This window comes from Acinonyx jubatus, chromosome E1, assembly GCF_027475565.1.
Source record: "Acinonyx jubatus isolate Ajub_Pintada_27869175 chromosome E1, VMU_Ajub_asm_v1.0, whole genome shotgun sequence".
In the NCBI taxonomy this organism is placed as follows: Eukaryota; Metazoa; Chordata; class Mammalia; order Carnivora; family Felidae; genus Acinonyx; species Acinonyx jubatus.
In genome coordinates this window covers 6,839,640-6,866,640 of record NC_069397.1, presented here as the reverse complement: position 1 = coordinate 6,866,640, position 27,001 = coordinate 6,839,640, and the positions used below count along the sequence as shown (strand labels likewise).

General features: G+C 45.8%; 1 long non-coding RNA gene across 1 annotated transcript; it reads left to right on the top strand.

Annotated features, from left to right (window-relative positions):
* The first annotated feature begins 757 nt into the window (after window positions 1-757).
* Window positions 758-21,351, top strand: LOC128313468 (uncharacterized). The gene is made up of 3 exons (XR_008294231.1): window positions 758-816; window positions 1,094-1,627; window positions 21,080-21,351. It is a non-coding gene; the product is annotated as an uncharacterized LOC128313468 (long non-coding RNA).
* The last annotated feature ends 5,650 nt before the right edge of the window (window positions 21,352-27,001 follow it).

Genomic DNA, 27,001 nt, shown 5'->3' with positions numbered 1-27,001 from the left:
AAGTCGCTAATTTGTACAAAGACAAAATCAACATGTGTACCTAATAACTCAGTCTTGGTTGGGCGGCTAATGCCAAGCCTGCCCCAGGTTTTCCCGGCTTCCACGCGGCGAGGTTCCAGAAGCCTAGACACAGGGACAGCGGCCGACCACGTGCTTACTCTTGGAAAGTGAGCTCCTCGCTCTTCCCCAAGCCACTGCCCCCAGTAGAGAGCCTGCCGTTCCCAAAGTGGGGGCTGAGGGGCACTTGTTGGATGTGGGGAAAATGCAGCAACAGCAATTCACGGCACCAATGCTTCCCAAAACGCGTAAAGTTTGGTTACACAAGGTGTAAGATACTGATGAGCTGGTAGAGGGCAGGCACAGAAGCAAAGATAATCATATTCGTGGTGACAAGGACATTAGACAAGACGGGGAGGGAGGTGGGACAGTTAGGAACCAAGGGAACGTGCCCCAAGCGATAAACAACACATACCTGGGGGCGCTTTCTACCGGGGTTAAGCTCAAACCGCGACCCTTCCAGGGCAGAAGCGGGATGAGGCCACCCACCAGCCGGACTTAAATTGGAGGAGCCCGGCTCCAAAATCCACCAATGAAAACAGAGGACCGGCTCCAAAAACCACCAATGAGCTGCCTGCATGGCCCGCGGATATCAACCAGTCAGGGCGCAGCGCTTCTGACCAATCAGGATGAGGCCCTTCCAGCCTATCAGGATGAGGCTTTTTTTTCCACCTTCCTCCTTATTAGCATATTGGAAGAAAGCGGGAACGTTGGTAAGCAGAGCGTGCTTTAGGCGGGGAGAGGCCAAGTTTATCCTAGGTTAGTCATGGGTCTCCTTGGAGCTTTGGGCTGTAGCCCCAGTAAGGCCTCGCCTGTGCCTTTGATTTTTGGGTCTGACCTCGTTGCTATCGTTGTGGGGCCCTGGAACTGGACCCTGGCAACATAGGGAGGGAGGAAGGAAGAAAAAGGTCCTGGGAACCATTAGGGTTTTGCTTACGGTTACCACGGATCCTGGCTGTTACAACAGCTCCTGTTCTTAGATAATTTATTAGGAATTTATTTAGGATATACTGTCTTTTTTTTTTTTCTTTTTCAGTGGCTTGTACCCAAAAGATTACTGCCTGGAATATGTCAGACCAATGACATTGAAACCAGATGCTAGAGGAGTAGCAGTTTGAGAGGCAGAGAGAGGGCTGTGCGCTCAGGATAAGAAAACATCCAGTGTCCGGGAGGTCATCCGCAGGGTTTTCCGCAGCATTCCACGAGGCAGACTGAGCCAGGATGGGAATTCTAGGTTCAGTTTGCGAACCAGGGATGATTATCCAGAAAGTTCTCTACAGCCCCAGAGCAAAGGTGGCCAAAAGTGCAGATGAAGCCTTGTCCACGCATGTTCATAGCGCGGTTCACGACAGCAAAAGGCGGCAATGACCCAAGTGTCCATTACGGGAGGGATGAATAAACAAAATGCGATATATCCAAACAATGGCGTATTCTCCAGCCTTAAAGCGTGAAGTGCTTCTAGATGCTATGACTGGAAGAGCCTTGAAGACATTGCTAAGAAGTCAGATACAAAAGGCTCCTTATGATATGAACTATCCGGAATAGTCAGGTCTCCAGGCGCAGAGAGCAGGTAAGGGGCTTCCAGACGACCAGGGAGAGGGTGATGAGGACTGGAAATGGGTGCAGGTTTCTGTTTGGTGATAAAGTTCTGGAACTAGATAGTGTTGCTGGGTCGCACAACATTGTGGGTATACTTAATGTCACTAACTTGCACACTTTGAAAGGGTTAACGGGGGGGGGGGGGGGGGGGCGCCTGGGTGGCTCAGTAGGCTGAGCATCCCACTTCAGCTCAGGTCATGATCTTGCAGTGTGAGTTCGAGCCCCGCGTGGGGCTCTGTGCTGACAGCTCAGAGACGAGCCTGTTTCCGATTCTGCGTCTCCCTCTCTCTCTGCCCCTCCCCCACTCATGCTCTGTCTCTCTGTCAAAAATAAACATTAAAAAAATGTTTTTAAAGGGTTAAGATGATAAATTTTATGTGTCTCTCACCACAATTTTGGGGGGAGGGTTTGGTTTTGTTGAGTTTTTTTTTTTTAAGTAAATTCAAGGTAGTCAACGTATAGTGTAGTATTGGTTTCAGGAATAGAATTTAGTGATTCATCAATTATGTTTGACACGCAGTGCTCATCCCAACAAGTGCCCTCCTTAATGCCCATCCCCCATTTAGCCCATCGGTCTGACCCACCACCCCTCCTCCAGCAACCCTCAGTTTGTTCCCTGTATTTAAGAGTCTCTTATGGTTTGTCTCCCTCTCTGTTCTTATCTTTGCTTCTCTTCATTCATCTGTTTCGTTTCTTAAATTTCACATATGAGTGAAATCATATGATCTTTGTCTCTCTCTGACTTAATTCACTTGGCGTATTACACTCTAGTTCTATCTACATTGCTGCAAATGGCAAGATATCTTTCTTTTTGATGGCTGAGTAATGTTCCATTGTGTGTGTGTGTATATATATATATATATATATATATATACCACATCTTTTTTATCCATTTATCAGTGAATGGACATTTGGGCTCTTTCCATAGTTTGACTATTGTCAGTAGCCCCAATGTTTTTAAATACTAAAAATAATAACAAAAATAGAAAGGAGAACTAAAGTTAGCTATGGCTGAGCTGGAAAGCCCTCTGGAACATGTATGCTATCAGCAGAGGCCACGGTGAAGGGGAATTGGGCTCACCTGCTCTCTAGATAACCAGACAAATCTATTTAGTGCTACAACTAGCCCTTGTTTAAGAAGGTAATCGACTGGGAGCACCTGGGTGGCTCAGTCAGTGGAGTGTCTGACTCTGGATTTTGGCTCAGGTCCTGATCCCAGGGTCGTAGGATCGAGTCCCTTGTTGGGTTCCAGGCTAAGCGTGGAGCCTGGTTAAGATTCTCTCACTCTTTCTCCCTCTAAAAAAAAATTTTTAAGTTACATCATACTGGTGGAGGAGTGAGCTCTAAAAGAATCAGATTTGGGTTCAAATCTTCGCCCTGCCTTTTTTGTGGTATTTGACCTTTGGCAAGATACACTCTTTTGGCCTCCTTTTCCTCATCTGTAAAAATGAAATAACCTACTACCCACCAAGGGGCTTAGGTGATGAGTAGGTGAGATGAGGTGTATAAAATACCTAGCATTACCAAAAAAAAAAATTTTTTTTAAGGGTCTCAATTGAGGACAAGATGAATAAAATTTTCAAATCAGTAGTAGCCTTGAGAGACTGAATATACCGATGGACAATGGCCAGAGTGTCTATAAAAATAGATCTCTGACCCACAACCTGCAGCACCCAGTCCAGAAAACCAGTGACCACCCCCAGGAAGGCAGCCTGCTCTATGTTGGACATGAAGGAAGTCAGACTATCTCTAGAAACCATCCAGGAAGCCAAATGATAACTCCGGTCACAATCAGCCCCAAATGCCCAAGACTTGATTAATGACTGACAGCTTCCCTTTCTGCCACCTCTTCCAATTTAAGACCAAGAAAGAAAACCAAATATGCTTCCCCAGCTAATCACTGAGGATGCCCTGCTCATCTCCAGCTTCTCCACGCCAACAGCGTCCATCGGGGCACACCTGAGCCTTCCCCTTGGTCCCTTGTAAAGCTCTCCCCGCCCCCCCCCCCCCCCCCGGCCTGCCTCTGGGTCTCTGCCAAAACACGGGTGCTGGAGGCTGACTTCCTTGCAAGAGCAAGCTCTGAATAAATGGTCTTTGCTTTACTCATTTGGTTGGTCCTCACTGCCGTCCGTGGTTAGCTTCACGTAGACGTGTGATGTTCTTAGATACCTGAAGGCCATCGGCGTCCTCGCCAGGGACCTCACCCCTCCGCCTCAATTTTACGAGTAAATCCTTGTTTTCAGCACATTCCCCCATGCCTCCCCCCTCTTCAAAGGTAAAGGGTGGGTTTCCAGCCCAAGTCCCACAGTGCCTTCTTGAGAATCCTCTAAAGTAAAAATAAAGAAGTTCAGAAAGCATGACGACTTTAACAATTAAGAGAACAGGAGGGGATCTGCCTTTCTCTGACTTCTTTCACTTAGCATAATACTCTCTAGCTCCATCCGCACCGTTGCATATGGTGAGATTTCATTCTTTTTTACAGCTGAGTAATATTCCATTGTGGGTGTGTGCATGAATGTATACCACTTTATGCATTCATCAGTTGATGGACACGGGCTTTTCATAGTTTGGCTACTATAGATAATGCTGCTATAAACATCAGGGTGCATGCATCCCTTCGAATCAGTATTTTGTATTCTTTTTTTTTTTAGTTTATTTATTTTGAGAGAGACAGAGACAACGCAAGTGGGGAAGGCACAGAGAGAGAAGGAGAGAACAAGAGAGAATCCCAAGCAGGGTCTGCGCTCAAACTCCTGAGCCGTGAGATCATGACCTGAGCTGAAACCAAGAGTTGGGTGCTTAACTGACCGAGCCACCCAGGCGCCCCAGTATTTTTGTATTCTTTGGGTAGAATTGTACCTGGTAGTACAATTAATGCTGGGTCATAGGGTAGTTCTATTTTTGACTTTTTGAGGAATCTCCACGCTGTTTTCCAGAGTGGCTGCCCCAGTTTGCATTCCCACCAACAGTGCAAGAGGGTTCCCCTTTCTCCACATCCTCGCCAACATCTGTTGTTTCCTGAGTTGTTCATTTTAGCCATTCTGACAGGTGTGAGGTGGTATCTCATCATGGTTTTGATTTGTGTTTCCCTGATGATGAGTGGTGGTGAGCATCTTTTCATGTGTCTGTTAGCCCTCTGTATTTCCCCTTTGGAAAAAAGGTGTATTCATGTTTTTTGCCCACTTTTTAACTGGATCGTTAGGGGTATTAAGTTTTAGAAGTTCTTTATATATTTTGGATACTCTTTATCAGACACTCATATGTGGAATTTAAGACACAAAACAGACAAACATAGGAAAATAGAGAGGCAGACCAGAAAACACAGTCTTAACTATAGAGAACTATAGAAAACAGAGAAGGTGGAGGGGAGGTGGGTGGGGGAGGGGAATGAGCTAAATGGGTGATGGGCATTAGAGAGAGCACTTGTTGGGATGAGCACTGGGTGTTGTAAGTGATAAATCCCTAAATTCTACAGCTGAAACTAATATTACCCAGTATGTTAACCGTACTGGAATTTATATAAAATCTTGAAAAGGGGGGCAGGTAAACAAAAGAACAGGAAGGGAAAACCACGAGTTTCAACGAATTTTCAGAAGATGTAGGAGAGGTTTAAGAGTGTTGACAGGTGGACGTGGCAACGAGGGGCAGCAGTGAGGGATTAGAAAGAAGGGGGGCTCCCTAAGTGGGGAAGGGTCATATAAAATGTGAAACCAGGAACCGGGGAAGGGGGTGGCGAGAGGTTCATGCTTGGAGGGTCTGTTGGCACCAGCAGGCCCCAAACCCCACATGCAGAGGGTCTTTGGGCAGCTCATGTTTATCCCCTGGGCAAAACAAATCCTGAACATCTCTTTTTCTAAAGAAACCAAAAGTCCTTGTCAAAAATATTAAATGTAGTCGAAAGCGTCTTTAGAAACATTGGTGTTTAAAATTCCTTTAAGCACCCAAAATCTGCCTCCCTGCCCTGGCAGGGGATGCTAGAATTGCAAATCCCTCAAAAGGGGATTGGATTTTAAGCAAACCCATGTGCATTGTCGGAAATCAGCTCTGTGTGAGTTGGCCTGTTATCCCCAGTCTGGGTCTAAGCTGTTGCTACTTCAAATTCAGTCCAGTCCAGGTATCTGACACAATTTTATACATATATATATGGATATAATTTGTTTAAGTTTATTTTGAGAGAGAGACAGCATGAGTGGGGGAGGGGCAGAGAGAGAGATGGAGACACAATCTGAAGCAGGCTTCAGGCTCCGGGCTGTCAGCACAGAGCCTGGATGTGGGGCTCGAACCTGCCCATCTCAAGATCATGACCCAAAGTGAAGTCAGAGGCTTAACTGACTAAGCCACCCAGGCGCCCCTCCAGCCCCTTTAACTACCAGCTGAGGAATCTAAATTTCAAAGAACTGTTCCCATCCAGAGCCTGGGCTTCCAATCAAGTTTGCTCTCCTACTTAACTGAGACTCTTATTGAGGCAAGGTATACAGGTAAACCAGAAAGCAAGAGTTGTTTATTTTACAAGTACTTTATTATTTTTTATTTAATCTCTACACCCAACATGGGGCTTGAACTCACGAGACCCCGAGGTCAAGAGTCGAGTGTTTAAAGGCTATCTTGAAAGAATTCCATGGTGATGGTTTAAAATGTTATTCTCTTAGGAAACAGGAGACAGACAAACCTCTTCATCTGGTCTGTGGGGAGCTGACTTAGAAACTAGAAGGGCAGGGGGTTTTATGTGGCCTCTGAATGTTCTAAGCCCCCTGCAGGCCTGGGTTTCCCACAGCCTGAGAATCATCTCTTCTAACAGATAGTGCTGTTTCCTTTATGTTTATTTATTCTTTTAATGTTTATTTTTGAGAGAGACAGAGACAGACTATGAGCAGGGGAGGAGCAGAGAGAAAGGGAGACAGAATGCAGAGCGGGCTCCAGGCTCTGAGCTGTCAGCACAGAGCCCGATGCGGGGCTTGAACTCACAAATCACGAGATCATGACCTGAGCTGAAGTCGGACGCTTAACCGACTGAGCCACCCAGGTGCCCCTTTGTGTATATTTTTTTGAAAAAGGTGCCCCTTTTTGTATATTGTGTCAGATTCAGACACAGAATCTGAAGCCGAATCCAGGCTCGGAGCTGTCAGCACAGAGCCCAACGCGGGGCTCAAACTCACCAACCTGGAGATCACATGTAACCTGAGCCGAAGTCGTACTGCTTAACCGACTGAGCCACCCGGGTGCCCCAATAGTGCCATTTCCTGGAGACCCTGATTAAAGCACTGAAGAGCCTACCCGACATCACATGCCTCACCCAGAAGCTAAGTGAACACCTGTAATTTGTTAACAAAATAATTAATGTAACTACCTAAGTTTATAATTTACTCTTTTCAAAAATTAGAGCAAACTCCAGATTATGCTGGTATAAATACTGGTGGTTTCCTGCTGTGCTTTTTCCAGCTGGAGAAAAGGGGAAGCATTACAGCTAACCCGTCAAGTTTCTTCAGTCCATCTGCCTGTCCGTCCATCCTTCCTCTCTTTCTTCCTTTTCCCTTTGCATCCTCTGTCCACATAGGAACAAGAGTGATCTTAAAATGTAAATCAGGGGTGCCTGGGTGGCGCAGTCGGTTAAGCGTCTGACTTCAGCCAGGTCACGATCTCGCGGTCCGTGAGTTCGAGCCCTGCGTCGGGCTCTGGGCTGACAGCTCAGAGCCTGGAGCCTGTTTCCGATTCTGTGTCTCCTTCTCTCTCTGCCCCTCCCCCGTTCATGCTCTATCTCTCTCTGTCCCAAAAATAAATAAACGTTGAAAAAAAAATTTAAAAAAAAATGTAAATCAGATTGGAACACTCCCTCTGTTTAAAATTCTGCAGCGGCTTCCCATTCACTTAGAATAACAGTTCTTTTTCTTTTCTTTTTTTTTTTAAGTTTATTTATTTTGGGAGAGCAAGTGAACAGGGGTGGGGCAGAGAAAAAGGGAGAGAATCCCACCCAGGCTCCACACTGCCAGCACAAAGCCCCATGCGCGGTTCGAACCCACAAAGCCGTGAGATCCTGACCTGAGCTGAAACCAAGCATCGGACACTTAACCCACTGAGCCACCCGGTTCCGCCCTTCACAATGGCCCTGCCTTTTGTGGCTCCCCTTTATCTACTCTCTCTCCCCAGTGGTATCCCTCCCCACTGTCTACCCAGCAGGCTCAGCCCCACTGCTTGCTCACTTGCTGAACTCAACTCCCTTTCCCACCTGTGGAAATAAACGAAGAGCAATCAAATAAGAAGCAAAGGCTATTTGCTCAGTGCTCACGCTTGCAGACGGCGACTTGCTTTACATGAAGCTCTCTTTCTCCAACATTCAAGTCTTGTTCTTTTTCATCTTTCTCATCTCAGACTACACGTTACCTTCTCAGACCTCCTCAGGCCACTCTCTCCAAACTACACCCTTTATTTTACTCTCCACCTTGTCCCCATACTGTTACCATTTTCTCTGTAAGACATGCCAACATTTGTAGTTCTGTCCGTTTATTTTCTTGATATTTTACCCTGATTAGAACTGAAAATGTGCCAGATGATGGGACACCTGGGTGGCTCAGTCAGTTAAGCGGCCCACTTTGGCTCAGGTCATGATCTCACGGTTCATGGGTTCGAGCCCCGCCATTGGGCTCTGTGCTGACAGCTCAGAGCCTGGAGCCTCCTTCAGATTCTATGTCTCCCTCTCACTCTCTGCCCCTCCTCCACTTGTGCTCTTTCTCTCAAAAATAAACAAGTATTAAAACAAATTAAAAAACAACAACAATAAAGTATGCCAGATCAGAAAATATGCCACCCCAACATATACCAATTTGGTATATGGATCAGGTTGAGCTGAAGGCAGTCTGAATCAACAGCTGTAGGAAGGGTTCCTACCTTCTTAAACGTAGTCCCTGTGGGGCCTGAGAAACTTACAAAAGACAAACAGAAAATGTTATTAAACATTTGTTATGAAACATAATGTTTATTAATATTTCCCTGCAGGAATTTACAGGAAACAAATTCAATGAAGTGGTTATGCTCAGGGACTCATACCCTTTTTTTTCCCGACATTTTTTTATTTATATTTATTATACTGGGTTATTGGTTTTTGTTTGTTTTTTTTTTTTAATGTTTATTTCTGAGAGAGAAGGGGTGCAGGTAGGGACAGAGAGAATGGGAGAAAGAGAATCCCAAGCCGGCTCCGTGGTAACAGTGCAGAGCCTGACTTGAGGCTCAAACTCACGAACGGTGAGATCATGCCCTGAGCCAAAATCAAGAGTTGGCTGCTTAACCGGCCTATCCACCTAGGGTGCCGGGTTGTTGGTTCTTGACGTGTCAACAGGAAATAAGATGCTTGATCATGTCCTGGTAAGATAGCTATGAGCTGAGCTGATAGTCCGAGCTGAAGGAGTTATATTGACATCGTTACCGAAACCCAAGTTGGGCTGTTCACCACTCAAAAGCCAATACTGGAGAGACGAGCCAAGTGTTAGTGGGAAAGGAAAAGTTGCAGCAACCTGGGGAGATGGCAAACTGATATCCAGACACTCTCTCTGAGGTTCTGAGTTAGGAGGTTTTTTCTTTTTAGTGTTTATTTTTGAGAGAGAGAGAGCGCGATAGAGAGGATTCGAAACGGGCTCCGCACTGACAGCAACAAGCCCGACACAGGGCTCGAACTCATGAACAGCGAGATCATGACCTGGGTCAACGTCGGACACTTAACTGACTGAGCCACCCAGGCGCCCTAGGAGCAAGGTTTCTAAAGGGGAAATTCATGGTGGGAGGTCACATGCATATCGATGAAAGGGTCAGCGAAACTTAAAATTATTCAGGAGGAAAGTTGAGCTTATGTATTGAGCAAACACATGTATAACTTATACCCCATGTTCACTTTGGGATGGAGACTGAACACCTGAACGAGGCAAAATCCAGTCCCTGATGTCAGGAGTCTACCTTAGAAAAAGGAGGAAGGGGCCAAGTGCATGCTCCAAGAGCTGGTGTGATTTGGCTGGGGTCTTGAGCTCCTTATCTCTGTTAAGGAATGCAGAGCCCTGCTTTTTCATAGGCTGGAACCATATCATTTGACCTTGAGTCCAGTCTTCTGCAGAGACAACAGATTTGCTAGTGGGGTCTGAAAAGACCACAATAGCTGATTAGGGAGAAACAGTTCTCTGACAAATAAGCTTTAATTTTTGTTAGCATTTATTTATTTTTGAGACAGAGACAGAGTGTGAGTGGGGGAGGGGCAGAGAGCGAGGGAGACACAGAATCCGAAGCAGGCTCCAGGCCCTGAGCTGTTAGCACAGAGCCCAACGCAGGGTTCAAAGTCACGATTTGTGAGATTGTGACCTGAGCCGAAGTCAGACACTTAACTGAGCCACCCAGGCACCCCTAACAAATAAGCTTTAAGTGTTTTGCTAGTTTCAACTGCATTAACTCTAGGGGGCCTGGTTTCAATTCCCCTGAGTTATGATCATTCCTCAGTCTTGAGGAATCGGGATGATGACCAACCGCTCTGGCTGTTTCCTTATCTCCTAGTGTAAATTTTGGGTAAAGAGCCCTTCTTGCAAATCTTAGGTGTAAGCAAAATTCCTTTGATGATTAACATTCCTGTGTGCAGGGCTAAGCAGAAGTTTCTAACCTATAGGTCACAGTAGCAAGGGAAATAGAAGCAATACTGAGTTAAACACACTGAGTTTCTTCCCTACTACATTATCAGCTAGCTAGCATTCAGGAGGAATAAGGCTTCGGGGATCTTTCACCAGAGGCTAAGAAGATGCATAGAGAGGGAGTTGGGATGGTAACTTCTTCTTCTTTTTTTTTTTAATGTTTATTTAATTTTGAGAGAGAGAGAGTACCAGCGAGAGAGGGGCAGAGAGGGAGACACAGAATCGAAGCAGGGTCCAGGCTCTGAGCTGTCAGCACAGAGCCTGAAGCAGGGCTCGAACCCTTGAACCATGAGATCATGACCTGAGCCAAAGTTGGACGCTCAACCAACTGAGCCACCCAAGTGCCCCTAGGATGGTACCTCTTACCATACTAGGAAACGGAGGAAAGGATGCCACTGACCTCAGAATGACCATCTCAAGGTACAAAAGGGCACCTGAGGTAAAGAGGTCCCCCTCTACAGCTCACATGCTCAGACTGCTAACATCCGGGTTTCAAATTTATCACTACTGTTGCTCAAAAGCTCACTGACTGAAATAATAACTGGTCCAGGATTCCTCTTTATTCTTTTACTTGGGAAGCAAGGAATTGGCATGATTAGAGACAGAATATCTTCTGGGCAGTAAAGGGCTAGAAAATCTGATCCTGGACCTCCTCCGCGAGACTTCCCACTGGACCGTCCTTACCTGCTTTGATGTGTCGTCTTGCTAGGATACTGTTAGGCGTTCCATGGTGCCTCCCAAAATTCATGTGTTGAAATCTCAACTCCCAGTGCCTTGGAATGTGACCTAATTGGGAATAGGACCTTTATATAGGTACAGAAGTGAATATGAGACCGTCAGGTTGAGTCCTAATCCAAAACAACTTGTGTCCTCATAAGGGGAAATTTGGAAGCAGATATGCGCACGGGAAGAAGACCAGGGGTGCCTGGAGACAGAGACTGGGGCGATGCTTCTAAAATCCAGAGAACACCAAAGATTGCCAACCAACCACCAGAAGCTGTGACAGAAGCAAGGAATAGATTCATCCTCATAGTGCTTGGAAGGAACCGGCCCCCCTGACACCTTGATCTTAAACTTCGAGCCTCCAGAACCGTGAGGCAACAAGACAGTCCATTTCTGTTCATCAAGGCTCCCGCTATGTGGCACTTTCCAACAGCAGCCCTAGCCCACCTAATACAGATACCAAAGCATGGCCATGGGGTCTCTGAGCCACCAGAGCACAGCCTGGCACCTGGCGAATATCCGCAGAGGTTCTATGAATGAATGAACGAATCGCTGAATTAAGAATAGAGGCCCTTTTGTGACACACACCGCAGAATGCCTGTAAGTAATTTGTGGAGGGTATATGATGTCGCCTCCTTTCCTTTGAGAGATGATCTCTTTCCTACCCACTGTGGTCCCAACAGGATGGCAGTCGTGGTACCCACTGCCCTCCCACAGGGACAACTGTGTGACCCAGGCAGGTCAGTCAGGGAACCATCGGCTCTAGGGATTCATTGAGAGCTGGACCTGTGTCTCAATCTGAGCCAGACCGGTACCCGCTAAGATTTATTTCTCTGCTGGAGCTCAGCAAGAGGGTCTGGTTCTTGTCTTGAGGATCTTAATGTGGGAAAGACGGGCAGTCGGTAGCCACCCAATCCGTAGCCATATCCACCCAATCCATAGCCACAGCCATATCCACCCTAAGACAAGGCAACTGGCCAGTGCACGCTGGGAAGCATTGTCCAGGAAGAGAGGGCAGGGAAGAGACGGAGGGAAGATAGATAGAACACTGGGGGCCTCTGGTCTTCATGGGGCCCAGCCCAGATCAGCCACTGCTTCCTGCTGGTAAAAGTCAACAAATCCCCTTTTCCGCTTAGACTAATTTACGTTCCTGTCACTTGCAGGCACAAGTGAATCCTGGGAAATTCAATATCAGGACTTTTAAGAGCAACTGTTCAATAGGCTGTACCTATCTATGACTGTACCTCTCAGTACATCCCCTCAGAGAAACCCAGTTTACCTAAGCTGCTAACTTCTTTTCTTTCCTTCCAAGTATTTTCATTCCACATGTGGTTCAAATGACACAGAAGCAACCCCTGGTCCGGTGCCTCATACTTTTTTCCTACCTTTACTGTCATTTAGCTAACTGTCATTCATGGAGATTCATGCAGATTTGTGGCTGGTGCTAAATGGTTCCAGAAAATGGAAGAAAACCCACAGCCACCCTTCTGTGCCATTCTTCCCATGGAATACCAGCACCTCTTCCAAATATACATGGAAGAATATTGATTTGAAGATGTCCACATGTCTCAAAGTGGCCCTGTTCAAGGAGGACCCACCCACCCCCACCCAGGGCCATCTCAAGAGATAGGGTATGTTGGGGGCACCTGGGTGGCTCAGTTGTTAAGCGTCCGACTTCGGCCCAGGTCATGATCTTGCAGTTCATGGGTTCAAGCCCGGCGTTGGGCTCTGTGCTGACACCTCAGAGTCTGGAACCTGCTTCAGATTCTGTGTCCCTCTCTCTCTGCCGTCCTCCCTCAAGTTTTGTCTCCTCCCCCTCCCTCTTTCCTTCCCTCCCTCCCTCCCCCCCTCTCAAAAATAAATAAACATTATGGGGCACTTCGGTGGCTCAGTGGGTTAAGCATCTGACTTCGGCTCATGTCATGATCTCCTGGTCCATGAGTTTGAGCCCCGCGTTGGGCTCTGTGCTGACAGTTCAGAGCCTGGAGCCTGCTTCGGATTCTGTGTCTCCCTCTCTCTCTGCCCCTCCCCTGCTCATGCTCTCTCTGTCTCTCTCTCTCTCTCTCTCTCTCTCTCAAAAATATTAATTTAAAAAAAAATTAAAAAAAGAGAGGGTGTGTTAGTATTCTGTGCCCCTGTCTCCTGGTCAACCAGGGAAGTTCTTCTGTGAATTACTTTATATATTGGAATATAGTTACTTAATATGAAATGTATTATATTAAAAGAGACTGCTGCAAAAAAAAAAAATTGCTTAAGACCATTTAGGACGGTAGATCCCAAGTAAATATTTATTGCATTTATAAACCAATGGTAGGCACTCAAGAACTGAGGTTGGCATTCCCAGCCCAACATCTGCCCATGCACCAGCAGGCCACTGTGGCAATAGGTGTGACACATGTAGGGATAGAGCAGAGGCTCTGCGCGGTGGTGGCCCAGAGCATGGCGTGCCCAGTGAATCCCAGCTCTGCTAGGGACTCGTTATATGACCTGGGACAACTTAACGCGGGTATCTTGGCTTCCTCAGCTCTCAAATGTGGGATAGAAGTCATGCCTCCTCGTGAGATCATTGTAAAAACACTGAACTCCTCTAAACATAGCAAGTGTTGGCGACAGTACCAGGCACACACAGAACCTGGGGGAATTCCAGAACGTCCAGGGAGGTGGTGGCCAGCCTCTCCTCCTCCACCAAAAGCCACCCCCCTTCCCCCCCCACACAGAATGTGCTGGAAGGAGGACAGTAAGACCAGGGCGCTGGGAAAACCAGAGGGAATGTCCATCACATACACATCTGCGATTGTATAGTGTGGGACAGGGTGACTTATTCTTCTGCACACATTTTCCATTAAAAAGGGGGGAGGGGGGAAAGAAAAAAAAGAAAGAAAGAAAAGCTCCGACCCCATCCAGAGCATCTGTCCCCTGGGTTTTGTGCAGAGAATGGCTAGCAATGACTAATCTAATATCAGAGGTAGCTTGACAGCCAAGGACTTAATTTATGAAGTGTTTAGTACATTCCTGACAAAAATCGGCTCCAAAATATGGACGCGCGTTCGTTCATACCTTATGGTTCCCAGCTGCAGGCCTGCAGCCCTAAACGCTGCTCCTTGAGAGGCTGGTGGAGGCTGTGAGTGGATTTCTAGGAACAGCTCTTTCTTCCGACGGACCAGAGAGCAAGGCTCCCTCCATCGCCCAGGGCTCGGAAGAATGGGGGACACAGCAGCCCCCTGGCTGGGGCAGGAGGAAGCCTGAGGATTGGGTCTCGCCTCTGGGAAGGGGCTCTGAGGCTCACATTCTCTGGAATTCAGCAGCTGACAGTGGAGGGCAAGGGGTCCAGAGGTGATTTATTTCTTCCCCAGTTCGTAGATACAAATGCAAAGACTAGGAATTCACGGGGCGAATTTGTGTAACAAAAGGTGTCAACTCTTTCACCGGAAGGGGGGGAGGAAAAAAAGGTCTGGAAGGCAATTGGGATGGAGCCTTCTACCGGCTGGGGAAGAGGCGGATTTAGTGGGGAAACGCTAGCTTGAGTTTTACCCAAGTGAAAATAACCGTGGAATGTCTGGGGAACGAATGAGTAGATGAATGGATCGTACAAGTTGTTCTTTGCAGGGAGAATGAAGTGCGAAAAGCGTACTCGCCTGGGTTCGGATGAGAATGTATGGATTCTAGGCTTGTGGGTGATGTGACCCTGTTTCGTGACTTGGGTCAAATTATTTGCTTCCCTAAAGCTCTATTCCCTTCACTACAGAATAGAGCAGTGTATCCTTATGACATCAAAGGGTGGCTGCTGCTGAGCTCAAACAAGGTAATGTGTGTGGAAGCACACGGTCAAGGAGAAAGCCAAGCCCAACCATGAAAGGGGGGGCGGGGGGATGGGATGCAGGAAAACGGCGCCATCCTGTGGCCGTGGGAAGTTCTGTGCCAGCTGATTGCAGAGACAGAAGGGCTCAGGGCACAGAAAATACCGCAAACGCTGATCACTCGGGCCAGGGGAACTCAGGACATTCCCAAAGGCGGTGCCAGGTTCAAATAACAGTGGGCCCTAGACCGAGTTTAAGGACATGTAAATGAATAGTTTTAATAATGAAATGCAGTCTGGCACAGAGCAAGTGGGCATCTGAAGTATAAAAACTGCGGATAGATGGTGGAAAGTTTGTCGGGTTGTTATTAAATTCCCCCTTTGTTTTTTATCTAGGTGTTTTGGGAGTTTTGTTTTGTCTTGTTTTGTTTTCCTGACTCCTGATGAAATACTCTTGTGTCCTATTCCCGCCCCCCCTCCGCCCCTGCAGAGGTCTTGGTGGTATTTGAGAATTTATGCAAGGATACAAGAAACATTTAAAACAAGAAAGAAATGGGGCGCTTGGGTGGCTCAGTGGGTTAAGCGTCTGACTTTGGCTCAGGTCATGATCTCACAGTTTGTGGGTTTGAGCCCCGCATCGGGCTCTGTGCTGACAGCTTGGAGCCTGGAGCCTGCTTCAGATTCTGTGTCTCCCTCTCTCTGTGCCCCTCTCTCGCTTGTGCTGTCTCTCAAATAAAAATGTTTAAAGAAATTTTTTTTAAAAGAACAGAAAAGAAAAAAGAAAGAAAATGTCTTAGTTTGGATTCCACCTACATAGAGCCTGAGACAAGGATTTGAGTGTAAGTTATCTGAGAGGTGATTCCAAGAGGCTCCATGAGGATGTGGGGGGAGTGTGACTGGGAAGGAAGAAAAGCCAAATACTTGATTGAGTGTGTGGTCATGGTGAGTAACCAGGTCTCTATCCTCTTGGGGACCTTGGGGACCTTTTATAAGCTGTGCAAAAGGTCCCTCAGAATTGTCCCTTCAAGAGGCAAGAAGGCTGGGCTCCCTAGCTCCTAGAGCAATTTTTCCCTGCTTCAGTGACTGTCCTAAGAGTTCACTCCTTGGTGCTTCTGCTCAGCTCCAGCGCAGGCTAAGAACACTCCAGATAAAACCCAAAGGCAGACAGAGGTGTGGTTACTTGCAGAGCGGGTTCAGGTCTCTAGGCAGGGCGGCAACAGTCTATCACACAAAGAAAAGAATCTGGGGGGAATAGTCTTAAAGTATCAGTGGCCTGGAGAACCTTATACCAACAGCTGAGCCCATCCTCGATTTCAGTGGTTCTTCTCTAGGACGTGAAATTTTGAACTAGGAGCTGTGGTTTGAAATACCCAATAGGTGAGGCTTTCCCCACTTTCAGCCAAGGATATCCTGTATCAGAATCACCTGGAAGGTACCTATGAAGAAGCAATATTCCTGGGCCCACCCCAGTCTTAACCCAAACAGAATGTGGGAGATGAGGCGCATACATTCACAACAAACACTCCAAGTGATCCTGAAAGCCATGACTTTACCATCTTTAGTCAGCTCCCCCGAAACCTCCAGGGGCTCAGCAGTCACCTGGAGTGTCCTCACAGTCGTGGAAGATGGTGTTTGTCCAGAGGCACAACCTCTGTCTGGGACCTAACCCTCGCCAGGAAGCCGGCCAAGGAAGCCACATCCTCCCGGTGGCCCAGGGCACCTTCCACCAGACAGGTGATGATGCCCAGAAACTCTGTTCACACAGCGCCTTCTGACTTAGCACATCCCTCTCAGGGTCTGCCTTCCACCTCTGCGGACCTCGGTCCCTACTCTGCCCCATTCATGGTCTGCTTCCTTTATCCATCTACCCTGGCTTGGCAGGGAAGAGGCCATAGAGATACCCCCCCAGTGGGGAAGGACTTACACCATGTGAAGCAAACACCTGTGATTGGAGTCACTTCAGAGTCCAGAACTCTTTGGGGTTAAAGTCCACCCTCCTGTGCTGAATAAATGCACGAGTCCCTCTGCATTTTCTGTCTTATTCTCTCTTCCTCCTCCTCTCCCCACACTCTCTACCTCGCCTCCCCCATTTCTATAACATCCTGTTTTGGGACTCCCCCTTTCTCTTATTCTTTGTATGGCTCTACTATAGAATTCGATGATCAATTGGTGTGTTAGTCTCATTCAACGTAATTTTATCTTTCCCTAATTTACAAAGTATACAAGACATTTACAAAGACATTCACAAAGTACATAAGACATTTTATTTATCTGGAACAAGTCTACTTTGGGGTCTTAGTTCCGGAAGTGTTTTCTTTTTAATACATGAAATTCTCAATATATTTTCCCCCAGTCACTGGACATTAGTAGGAAAAAAACATTTCTGATTCTGCTACTATGTGAACACACACACACACACACACACACACACACACACACATCAAAATGTGTCAAGGTAGTACCAATCTGGGTTTCAGGTTAAGAAACATGAACTCTTGGTCTACCAACCTGTTTTTGTTGTCGTCATTCACTCCAATTTCATGTTTAACTGAAGATGATTAAGTCAAGAGATCAGATCGAAGGGATTTTTGTCCCAACCCAGAAGAAACTGATGTTGGTTTTAAATTATGTGGGAAGGCAGTGTGGTGGGGGTGTACATAAGGATGAAGCTTTATTCCACATTACAAGCTTAATCTCCTCTGATAGGGACCCCGCACCACGAGGGGAGAATTATCCTTTACTCACGAGATACCGCTGGCCTGGAGTTTGATTTAAGAATGGAACATCATTTTAGAACCGTCTGTTTACAGCCCTTTTTACATAAAAGCCCATAAATTAAGAAGGAGGAAAAGAGGGATCCGGGTGGGGGCGCAAAGGGTGAGTCGCTATGTCTAAAAGGATCAAGGCCTGAGTCTTGGATGATTTACAGCTCGTAAAACAAGAAAAGAACAGAGCAGGGAGGGCTTCAGAAGCCTTGCAGCGGAGGCCTGGGATGTGAGGCAGCTCGGAGTGAAACCAAGGGACTCTTCAGACTACACACGATTCTTCCAAGTCCATCCTCCTGTTCCAGGGCGAGATCAGCGGGTGTGCCTATTTTAGAGATGGGGAAAACTGAAGGTTGAGAAACTACCTGCCGGAGGTCTCCTTGGCATACATTTACGGGCTAAATCTACAACTTAAAACCACCATTGCTTCAGCAGCTAGGTTATAAGAAGCGGTAAAAGGAACTCCTAGAAGCCGGGAGAAGAAGATGGGGGGCCCTGGGAGGTGATATGGCCACTTTGAAAGGGAAGGTGAATTTCCCTGGAACAGCTGGAACACCCCGCCCGCCTTTCCCCCCTCCCCCGCCCAGGCTTCCTCCCCTCCATGCAGAGGTGGCGGTGGGGAGATGGGGAAGAGGGGTTTTCCTGGACATGCAGGCTTTATCTATTTATTTTTATTATTTTTTTAATGTTTATTTATTTGAGAGAAGAGAGCCCAAGCAGGGAAGGGGCTGGGAGAGAGGAGGACAGAGGATCCGAAGCAGGCTACCTGCCGGATGCGGGGCTGGAACTCACAACTGTGAGATCATGACCTGAGCCCAAGTCAGACGCTCAACCGACTGAGCCACCCGGGTTGCCCCTGGACAAGCAGGCTTTAAACGTCTATGACACGAGGCCAGAGAACAGGGGACAGATTCATGGCCTGAAGCTTGTCTCTTCTCAATGATCGGGGGGAAAAGGAAGGGGCGTTTTAGTGTCGGTGCAATTGCCCTCATTTTAATGCCAGCCCCTATCTGCTCATTTCAGCCCTCAACGCCCCCCCCCCCCGAGAACACACACCTGTGCAAGCTCACACTCAGCCATTCACACATCCCAGACACTTTTTTTTTTAAGTTTATTTATTTGGAGAGAGAGACAGCATGAGTAGGGGAGGGGCAGAGAGAGAATCCCCAGCAGGCTCCGCACAGTCAGCACAGAGCCCAATGTGGGGCTCGAACTCACAGAACTGTGAAATCGTGACCTGAGCCAGAACCGAGGGTCAGACGCTCAACCGACTAAGCCACCCAGGCGCCCCAACACTTCCAGGACATTTAAAAGAGGGAAGCGGGGAGACGTAAAATGGCAGTATGGAACTGAGTGTGAGGCCACACTGCCCTCCACGACACTTTGCACAAAGTAGGAAAAGTCACCCTGGGCAGGATCCTGGCTTTGTGGGCAGTACTTTCCAGAGGCCTCTTCCTCTAGGTGAACACAGTCCATGGCAGAGAGCATCAGGTGTCAAGAATAGTGTGGGATGGGGGGCACCTGGGTGGCTCAGTCAGCTGAGCATCCAACTCTCGATTTTGGCCCAGGACACCGTCCCAGGGTTGGAGGTTTGAGTCCTGTGTCGGGCTCCATGCTGGGTATGGGCCTGCTTGGGATTCTCTCTCTCTCTCCCCTCTCTCTCTCTCTCTCAAATAAAAATTAAAAAAAAAAAAAAAAAAAAAAAGAATAGTGTGGGATGAATTTTAACTCACTCCTCTGCCGGCACCTTATGCGATGTGACCTCACACCTTCATCTAAAGACTTGAGCATAATCCTGTTAACGTGGCCTTGTTCTGCTCAACTTCTTTCTGTCTGTCTCCGTTTCCCAAAGGGCCTGGCTGTAACTCGGTCTGAGTATATCCTTGCCTAAAGGCAAGACCGCCCTTGAGCGGTCATTCTTAGCATGCCCTAGACCCTCACCGCATGCAGCCGTTGTGGGGGGTGGGGGGGAGTGTACCACTAAGAGGGAGAGGGGGTTTTCTAACGTTGGAAAGGCATCCTATTTCTGTCTTGCTCCGCCGTGAAATCCTCCAGTGTTTCTTGGGGATGGAAGTTAAGGTCCACACATGTGCATGTGTGTCCACACTAATGGAGAAGCGAATCATTTCCCTTCTTCGTTCAGCAAATCTGTACTGAATCCCTGATATGTAAGTCGTGGGTGGTGATAGGCACTGTGGAAGGAATCAAAGAGCACTTTATCTGTGACCCTAGAGCTGACCTCAGGCTTCGTGTGATCCTGGTATGGAGCAGGCAGAGTTCCCATATCCTAAACCCCAGGGCACCGCCTTTCCTGGCATGAACCCCAAACTTGAAATCCAAGGAGTCCCCAGAGCCCCAAGATCCAGGACGGTGGTTCCCTAGGGCAGCTCTGGACTTGATGAAGACTTCTTTGCCAGCCCCCATTTCCCATCCCGTTAATAACATCCCTGGCGTGAGGTCAAGGACGTGGGGGCAGGGTGAAGGAACCCCACAGCTGTGGGAGGATGTGGGAAGGTTTTCTATGAAGCATCAAAACCTTTCCCAAGCCAGAAATAACACTGTTTTAGGGGCCTTTGCTCTGATGTGGTGACGTGGCTCTGCCTTAGGACAGGGAGAAGCTGTTATTTTCCCCCAAAATTAAATTTAGAGGCATCTCAGGAGCTTCATCCTTCCCCCTCCCCATTGAGGAAAGCTGGGTTTTGTTCAGATCGAATGCACGATGGGAGGGACACCCACGGAGACGCCGGGAATGCTCCTGGTCCCAGTTCAGAAGCCACTTGGCAGGTGCTCCAGCTTCTGAATCACCTTGGGTTTCCTTGGTCCCTGCTCAGCAACCTGAGCCACTCGCCGCCTCCTACCAAGAATCTTGCAAACATTCCAACCCCAATGCTTCAGGAGTCTGTGATTACCTAGTATTTGTGAAACCGACATAGGGTCTTTTGTGCGCACAAAGAGAAACAGACAGAGCCCTTGGATCTACAATTCCTAGGCATTTATCCTAAAGAGAGAATCTAACACGTGTGCAAAGCTGTAGATATAAGAATGTCCACCGCGGTGTTATTTATGGCAGCAAAGAATTGGAAAACCTCAGGACCCAGCAATAAAAGGCTGGTTAACTCAGCATTTCCCAAAATGTGTTCTGTGATATGAATGGGTATGACTGGGGGCTGGGGAGAAGAAGGTTTTGACATTCCCTGGTCACAAATTTTAAAGAAATATCACCTTAAATAAAAAAAGTCACAAAGATTTCTCTAATGTAGATTTTCACTGGCCTTTTAGGCAGCATATATTAAGGACTCAATAAAATCTGGTAAATGGTTGAGCAGAAAATATTTATAGTCAGGGGGAAAAAGCTGTTTGCTTCTTTTTTTTTTTAAGTCATGGAACATTGTGCCTCTCAGTATGGTTTTAATTTATAGAACCTAAAAAGTAGAGGGTATATGTTTATTTCTGTTTTTATTTATTTCCAGCATTTTTTCCAGGAAAAGATTTGACGTGGGTGAGCAGGATTACACCATAGAAAGTTCCTAGAGGTCCAGGGACCCTGCCTCAGGCGCTCTTCAGATTCAGGACTCTAGGCCTGGAGAAGAGGTAAGCAGCAGAATATATTGTCTGTATCCCTGTCCAAAAGCCCCTTCTGTTTCCTATAAAAATGATCAGTTCAGAATGGAAATAAATGTATTTGTTTGGAATCCCAGATCTCAGAATCTTCAACCAGCGCCTACTGACGCTGCAACTTTTCACAGGCGGTACGTGCATCCTAACAAGACGAGGGATATTTATGTTATTTATGACTATAAGCCTTCCTTCCTAGGCTCTTCTCCAGAATTGTGTTCTTCTGGTGAGCCGGGCTCACCATGTGGTTAGAAAGACCTCTTTGTGTTCCTGGCCCAAGACTTAAGTCTAAAAGTAAACATAATATGTGGCAGAATCAAGAGTTTATAAACATCTTAACAGGCTGGAGCAAAAGACCCCAAGCAAAAAATGTTGTTGGCCACAGTAATGCCGGTTAACATTTATTGAGTGCTTTGGGTATACCAGCATCGTTCCAAGTGGCTTTGTGTGGATTGATTCATGATTCTTACACCAATGCCACCAGGTGAGCACCATAGTTATTCCCTATTTGACACCTCGGGAACACTAAAACAGAGAGGTGAACACACAAGTGCACACAGCTAATGATAGAACTACGGGGCGCCTGTTGGCTCAGTGGGTTAAGCTTCCGACTTCAACTCAGGTCATAATCTCACCCTTTCTGAGTTCGAGCCCCACGTCGGGCTCGCTGCTGACAGTGCAGAGCCCGCTTCAAGTCCTCTGTCCCCCTGTTTCTCTGCCCCTCTCCTGCTGACTCTCTCTCTCTCTCTCTCTCTCTCTCTCTCTCAAAAATAAACATTTAAAAAAAATTAATGATAGAACTAAGATTTGCACCCAGCTCTCTGTCTGCAGAATCCACGCACTTACCGGGCGCATGATGCCATCTCTTAACTGACTCTTGATTAATAATCTTAAAAAGCATTTACTAGAAATGTTGTGAATTTATGGTACAAACTGATGAATCTTTATAAAGTGAACACACCTGAGTAGCTATCACCCAGTTCACAAAAGAGAACATTAGCTAGATAGAGTCTAGAAACCTGCCTGAGTATTGCTTTCTGATAATCCCTATTTTGACCATTATTGCCACAAATTACTTTTGCCTGTTTTTGAACTTTATGTATGTGGGATCATAAAGTATATGCTCTTTTTGGTCTGGCTTTCTTCCGCTCATGATCATATCTGTGAGGTTCATCCATGTTTCTCTTCATTTCTGTCTCAAGGAGACAAAATGTTCTTGTACAGCCCATGAGCCAAGAAGGATTTTTATATTTTTAGGGGCTGTAAAAGATTTATTTTATTTTATTTTATTTTATTTTATTTTATTTTATTTTATTTTATTTTATTTTATTTTTAATGTTTATTTATTTTTGAGAGAGAGAGAAAGACAGAACACAAGCAGGGGAGGGGCAGAGAGAGAGGGAGACACAGAATCCAAAGCAGGCTCCAGGCTCCAGGCTCCAAGCTGTCAGCACAGAGCCCGATGCGGGGCTCAAGCCCACAAACCGCGAGATCATGACCTGAACTGAAGTCAGACGCTTAACTGACTGAGCTACCCAGGCTCCCCTGGAAAAGATTTCTAAAGAATAGTATTTGGTGATATGCAAATTATATGAAATTCATATTTCAGTGTTCGTAAGTAAAGTTCTAGAAACATAGCCAGGCTCATTCATTTATGGGTTGTCTGGACTTCCTTTTACAACTGTAACAGCAGAGATAAGTACTTATGACAGAAACAATAAAGCCTAATATGTTTACTATCTGACCCTGTACAGAAAAAGTTTATCGAACTTTGCTGCAGAATGTTTGTGTCCCCCGAATTCCTGTGTTGAAATCCTAATGCCCAATGTGATGCTATTAGGAGGGGGGTGCCTTTGGGAAGTGACAAAGTCATGAGGGTTGAACCTTGTGATGGGATTAGTGCCTTTATAAAAGAGGACCTCTTAGAGCTCCCTCATCCTTCTCACCCTGTGAGGTTAGAGTGAAAATATAGACAACTAGGAAGTGAGCCCTCACCAAAGACCAAATCTTCTAGCCCCATGTTCCTGGACTCCCCAGCCTCCAGAACCATAATAAATGAAGTTCTGTTTATAAGCCACCTGTCTGTGGTATTTTGTTATAGCAGCCTGAGTGTACCAAGACACCTGCTATATAGTGTTGCAAGGTATGAATGAACGATCATTTATTATCTCTTCAAGCATTGATAGGCATCTGGAGTGTTTCCAGTTGGGGGCTATAATAATCGGTGATGTCATGTACTACACTCTTGTACATGTCCTTTGATATATACATGTACACATTTCTATCGCTTTACCTAAATGTGGACATGCTAGGTAAGTGAATAGTTATATGTTCAATTTTATTAGGTACCATCAGTTTTCCAGAGTGAGTGCCCCAATCTACACTGTCATCAGTAACGTATGTGACGACTTTATTATAAATCAGGTGGCTTATAATCAATCATGTGAATCTGTCTCTGAACACTCCATTCCATTTCATTGATCAATGTGCCTATCCTTACATTAGCAAACCACAGTCTTAATCACTATAACCTTTATAGTGTTGTAAAGTTTAAGGATCTCTATTCTTTTCCAACCTTGGCTGTTCTCAGGCCTTTGCATTTCCACGTAAACTTTAGAATTAGCTTGTCAATTTCCACACAAATAAGACCTGCTGGGATTTTGGTGGGGGTTGCATTAACTATATAGATCAGTTTGGGGGCGCCTGAGTGGCTCAGTCAGTTAAGTGTCCAACTTCAGCCCAGATCCTGATCTCACAGTTCATGAGTTTGAGCTCGGCATCAGGCTCTCTGCCGTCAGTGTGGGGCCTACTTCAGATCCTCTGTCCCCATCTCTCTCTGCACCTCCCCCCCACCCCGCTTCTGAACCTACTCTTCCTCTGCACCTCCCCACTCATGCTGTCTGTCTCTCTCTCTCTCCTCTCTCAAAAATAAATTATATAAATGAATAAATAAATAAATAAATAAATAAATAAATGTATAGATAGATCAGTCGGTTTCAAGAAAACAAGATACGGTAACTGCGTTGAATCTTCCAATCCATGAACATGGTATTTCCTTCCACTTACTGTCAGTAATTGTGTGTAGACTTCAATGTAGAAATCTTGAATATTTTTCTTTGGGCATTCCTTAGGTATCTGATGTTTTGACAGTCCTTTGAGCCACGTTTCTTCTTGAATTCTCCAAATTCCAGACCTCTCTGATCATCCCTATCTAGACCTTTTGCACCATAAATTAGTTTTGCCTGTTTTTGAACTTTTAATAAGTAACAGTATGGATGACCCTCACAGATAACAGTGGTGAGTGGAAGAAAGCCAAATCAAAAAGAACATATACTTTGTGTTTCCATTTATATAAAGTTCAAAGTAGCTCTCCTCACTGGCCCTTGACAACCTCTAGAACCTCCTTCTCTACAACTTAGCAGTCCACCTCTTCTGAAATGTCCTCCTTGCTTTTCCCACCTTCTAGGATTCTTATTACATTTGGAATCCAGAAAAAAAAAAAATTCCATCTTCTAGTTGAAATTGTCACAGACCTCTCCAATGCTTCAGTACTGCCCCATGGCCCTCAACTCGTGGTACTTATTATTTGTGTTCCTTATTTACTAGTCAATGATTCCCTGCTATTTGGCCTCTTTTGGGAATAATTCACTACCCAACTTTTGATATTTTGTCTCCCCCAAAGTGCCCATTCACTGAGGATAAACATAAATTCTCTTTCCCTTTTAGTATTCTTTGAGTATCTCCAGAGTAATGCGTTCAGAAGGAACGTAACACTAGCTCCTTATTTGATTGAATCCTAAATTCATTTCCCTGTACATGGTTTCACTGGAGATTGATGCGAACCAGTTATTCATTTCCTATTCTTTCTGTAGTTGATTCATGCATGATACACATAATAATTCATGGGTTTAGAATCGTTTAATGCTTTAAAGCTAAACTTTTCAGTGAATTAAGAGAATCATATTTTTTGTTGTCTTCTTTCTTTCTTGTTGATGAAAGGCATAGGCAGCTAGTTTAAAAAGAGATTTTTAAAAAACTACTTTATCATTTAGCCTTTTTTTTATAGCTTCTAAAGTCCTGCTGAATGATGCCATGAAGTTATACAAGATGCAAATCCGTTATCCATAATTTTCAGTTGTTGACATGCAGGCCCCCCCGTGTGTATTAATAAATCAGTTTTCAAAATGCCAAGCAGCATTTTTTTTTTTGGCTTACAAATGACAATAGTGGCCTGTATGACCCAAATAATTTGTTTCCTCAATTGGAAAATCCTTAGATGTAGCCAAGCTGAAGCAAAAATACAGACAGAAGGAAGAGGGAAATGGCCAGATTACGACTGGAACCCATTTTACTCCCGCATTGGCTTCCATGAATTGGGATTAGGACAAATGATGAGGGGGGGGAAATTAGAAAGATTGAGCTTTTGACAAAGGGGATTTTGTGGAGAGTCTATCCACAGATCATTTGGGGCTTATGTTTTGTTTAAAAAAAAAAAAAAATCACACCACAACAACCAGCCCGATCCCTCAAAATGCTCCCAGCAGCTGGCTCCTAGAGATAAGGCAGAGGTATTTCACAGTCTAATACTAATCATATTTGAGCATTTCAAGTTAGATTGGACTATACTTTTTTTCTCTCTCTCATAATATTTACTTTTAAGTTCAAAGCAAAAACTTGTTATATATATGAAATATCCTCTCAAGTCTAAAATACAAAACAGAGAGAGAAGCAAGGGTGCAGCACAAGGCAGGGGGTAGGAGTCAGAGAAGGCTCGCATCTCTCTCCAGCAGAACCTGGTCGTTCATGTTGGGATTCTTATAAATACCCAGGCTCCCCCAGCTGATACCCGCATGAATGGCTTCACCCAGGGCTGCCAGATCTCTGGGGTGGGGAAATAAAATGCAAAGACTAGTAGTGTCCTAGGATGTTCTAGGATGTCACAAAGGGGAAGACCCAAGGGGGACGAGACACATTTTGAATCATGGTGATCAGCTTTATTTCTTTGCCCTCCAGCTCACACGCTCCCTTCAGTAAGTAATCCTGTAAGCGTGCATACTCTGTACATCATTTCCTCCGACCATCACTGGGAAAGAAACTGTAGTCTATGCTGGAAAGCCTCATTACAATTAGTTTCCTCGTCTTGAAACTGTGTCTTCCCAGTCTTGTTCATGTTATGGGTATCATATGTTTTCCTTCCTGTGCATTAGGCTGGGTATAAGTCAATGGCTTCAAGCTAAAAAGAAATTTCCCTCCTTAAATTACGGGAATCAGAGGATGAAAAAAGCCCTCATCGGCTAATCCACTTTACTGCCACACAGATAAAACGTAATGCCTCTATACCTTCATCCATGGTTTTTCCTTTGGAGTTCTAAAGAGCTTTAACTCCTCTTTCCGCTTATTGAGCTCCTGGTTGTTATTCAAGAACCATACCAATCACTATTTTAGTGAAAATTTCCCTCCTAAATTCCTAGGAACAGAACTGTCTTTCTCCATTGTTCTTTCAGCCTTCTTCATATACCACAATTGTGATACGTGGCAAATAATACAATAATTATAAATCAATTCAATGTCCACTCCTACCAGATGGTTAGCACACGGGAGGAGAACTTTTTTCAGGGACATCTATGCCCCCATAACCTCTAGCTGTGGATGGCACATGGTGGCTACACATTACAACACTGGATAAGTGGATGGGTGTTGGATGGATGGGTTGTTGCTTAGATGGAATTAGAGGAAGATTGGTTTTATTGGTTTTCCATTGTTGGCAGGAAATAGAGCGTGATTCCATT